The 3,710-nt window shown below is 47.3% G+C and overlaps 1 non-coding gene across 1 annotated transcript; it reads left to right on the forward strand.

The window, feature by feature from the left end:
* The first annotated feature begins 1,272 nt into the window (after positions 1-1,272).
* Positions 1,273-1,343, forward strand: TRNAA-AGC (transfer RNA alanine (anticodon AGC)). The gene has a single exon. It is a non-coding gene; the product is annotated as a tRNA-Ala (tRNA).
* The last annotated feature ends 2,367 nt before the right edge of the window (positions 1,344-3,710 follow it).

Here is a 3,710-nt window from a genome sequence, read left to right on the forward strand (position 1 = left end):
TTTCAGCTCTTGGAAGAGAATTTTAGCCATACAGTCAACATAATTCTCCGCCTTGGGCAGCAACTGCTTCAGTCACCCACCTGTTTGTTCAGCTAATAACCCGATGGCCATAGAATTAAACAATGGAAGGATGGCCCTACCTAATACTGACCTGGTAGCAAAATATCGATCAAAGCAGAGAGAAAGAACAGCCAACGGACTGAGAATGTCTGTTCAGATTTCATTTTGCATGCCAGCCTGCACTGATTCTTTTTTTTTAGGGGGGTGCAAGTGATGTCCCCACCACTATGCATGCAAATGCACCTCCGAAGCTTACATTTCTAGTTCTTGCTGATTGATAAGTGCCGTCAAGTCGGTGTCAACTCTTAGCAACCACATAGATTCTTTCCAGGATAATCTGCCTTCAACTTGGCCTTTTAGGTCTCTCAGTGGTGCATTCACTGCTGTCGTAATCGTGGGGGTGTAACTTTAATAGGGCAGGGGGAGACAGTGTTTGGGGCCCCACTGCCTTGGGGACCCCCTCCCCCAGAGGCAAGTCACATGACTGGGAAATGCATTAAATGACTTGCATCATCCACAATTTACAAAAACTTTAAAAATATAATTTAGGATGATGTTCTATAGTGCCACATAGGAGAGAGGGAGAGAGAGAGAGAGAGAGAGAGAGAGATGCTTTTTGTTACCACTGTTCAGCTTCATTTAAGATTTCTTTACTTCATGAGCTGAGCTTCAGTGAGTGGGGGGCATTTTAAAATCTTGTCTCTGGGCCCACTCCAACCTTGCTATGCCCCTGCGTAATCGAGTCCATCCACCTTGCTGCTGGGCGTCCTCTTAGTTCTTGCTGGTATGTATGTATGTAAGCAAGCATGGGGGTACATCAAGATGAACCAGCCTGAATCCTGCAACTGGAACTTGGGACCATGAATCCCTTTTAAAGAATCAAGCCAGGAGTGTATAGAAATCCAAAGGGTCACTCACCACGCTGCTGAAAATATTGGAGAGTCTGTGTGGCTGAGTGGCTTGGACGGGGCGGTCCTACCATGAAGCAAGGTGACGTAGTCATCTCAGGGAGCAGATTGTTGGGACAATTGCTGTAGCTCAGCGGTAGAGCATTGGATTTACATGCAGAAGGTCCCAGGTTCAACCCACGGCATCTTCAGGTAACGCTGGGAAAGACTTCTGCCTGAAACCCTGGAGAACTGCTGCCAGCCAGTGTTGAGCTAGATGGGCCAATGGCCTGATTTGGTAGAAGGCAACTTCCTTGGAAATGGTGCTGCTGTAGCTTAGTGGTAGAGCATCTGCTTAGCATGCGGGAGGTCCTGGTTCAATCCCTGGCAGCATCTCCAGGCAGGGTTGGGAAAGACCCCAACATGAAACCCTGGAGAGATGCTGCCAAGCAGTGTAGACAATATTGAGCTGGGGGGGGGGCAATAGTCTCAGTAGACAGCAGCTTCCTAGGGGATGAGGCCTCTCTGGGCTCCCCGCAGTCTGGCATCTGCAGCTGGAAGCATCAGCAGCTGCCAGACGATTTAAAAAACAGGGTTAAGGGAACACTAGCTCCCTTAACCTTGTTTTAAAGGGTGGCTACTTAGGCGGGTTTGCCACAGTGGTGCCACCAAGAAGACATCTTGGGGGATGAAGAGGCTGGTTTTAGAATGGGGCGCTCAACTATGGATCATTCCTTAGTGCTACGCCATCTTATTGAGAACATAAGAACAGCCCTGCTGGATCAGGCCCAAGGCCCATCTAGTCCAGCATCCTGATTCACACAGTGGCCCATCAGATGCCGCTGGAAGCCTACAGGCAGGAGGTGAGGACATGCCCTCTCTCCTGCTGTTACTCCCCTGCAACTGGTATTCAGAGGCATCCTGCCTCTGAGGCTGGAGGTGGCCTATAGTATAGCCCTCCAGCTAGTAGCCGTTGATAGACCTCTCCTCCATGAAGTTATCCAAACCCCTCTTAAAGCCATCCAGTATAGCAGTAAGCCCAAGTGCTCTTTGTATGTGGCCTTTGTAGATTTCAAATCAGCGCTAGATTCAATTTCGAGGCCAAGGTTGTGGGGAAAACTCAGGGATATCAACACTGATAGGCAATTACTTCTTCTCATTCAAAAGCTTTATGAGAACACCAACGTCAGGGTGAGAGGTAACCCCGAGGCTCACTTTCACACCCAATAACTTCCAGCAAAGGAGTCAAACAAGGGTGCAGGTTGGCACCCTCTCTGTTTAACCTGCATATAAACACCTTAGCCAAAAATCTCTCAGATCCAGGGTTACATCTGCCAGACATCGCGGGGGTAAAAATCCCTATTTTGCTGTAAGCGGATGCTGATGCTATTATCTCTCAAACCCCAGTAGATCTTAGGAGGGCTCTTAAGCTCCTGGCCAATTACTGTAAGGATAACCACCTGGTTATTAATTTTCAGAAATCTAAGGTGATGGTCCTTGCCAAGAAGCCTAAGAATTTTAATTGGTCAATCAAGGGCCATCGGATTGAACAGGTTAACAGTTTTAAATATTTGGGTGTGGTTTTTCATGCCACAGGGTCATGGAAGGCCCATGTGGATTACACTGCCCAACAGGTACATCAGCCATTCTGATATTTTTCTGCTCCAAAGGAGAAGTTATTTCTGCTGCACTAAATCTGTTCATTGCCAAACCACTGGCTCAATGTCTGTAGGGTGAACAACTGGGCCACTATTCCAACTACAGAACACTGCAGATTGTCCAGTCTAAGTTTATAAGAGCTGTATTCTGGGCTCCCAGATGTATTTCTAATGCTGCACTAAGGTAGAAATGGGTTTTCAAAGGGTGGAATCCAAAGCATGAGTTTCAATTTTCAACTACTGTCTCAAGATCAACTTTCCCCTTTGGGGCTGATTGATTCCCCTTGTACTGGCCGACAGGTTTCAGTCTTCCTGGATACAAGCACTGCTAGCAAAACTCTCATCACTTGGCATCTAAATTCTAAAGAATTCTAAAGAAATATCTGTCACTATTAGGATAGAATCAGGCCAAGAAGATTCTCAAACAGTGGATCTTGGACATTGAGCATCAAAATGACCTGGGTATCATCCTGCAGACCACAAGAGGACATCTTGGCAATCACAGCCAGGAACCAGCCAGTGATTTATTGTTACTCTCTCTACCCAGCCACCAGAGAGTGTTCTTCAGAGCAAGAGATGATGCCTTACCATTGGCAGTTTTAAATGGGAACCCCACTTCTGCCCCCGCCCCCCAGTTACAATCTCTAACCATTTTTATAATGACTGAATAGGGCTGGTGTCTCTACATATTTAAAGAAATCAGCTGTAGAGGAATTCAGATCACCAACACTGGAAAAGAAGCTTGACTGACCCCTCCCTGCCATCTTCCCAATGGAAAGGGCTGCTACTTGCCCTGTTGTGGAAAATGTACATCATCTTGTCTAGGTTGATCTTCAGACATGGATCATGTTCTGCACAGGGCGAGGTTCTGTAGTTCAGAAGACCCACAGGTCCTGTAGTTCAGGAGGAGACGTATAGCACAGTCAACAGAGCAGGAGGTCAAAGGCCTGTCGTCAATACACAGCACTTCTCAGGAGCAAGCAAAGGGCATATTCAGGGGAGCTGAGGATCAGGAACCAGGAGGCTTTTCAGACAGCAGGCTTTTCCGTGGCTTTACCACAAGGCTTTACTGTGAGTTCAGGGCATAACCGATACTCCAACGCAA

This window comes from Hemicordylus capensis, chromosome 7, assembly GCF_027244095.1.
Source record: "Hemicordylus capensis ecotype Gifberg chromosome 7, rHemCap1.1.pri, whole genome shotgun sequence".
Classification (NCBI taxonomy): Eukaryota; Metazoa; Chordata; class Lepidosauria; order Squamata; family Cordylidae; genus Hemicordylus; species Hemicordylus capensis.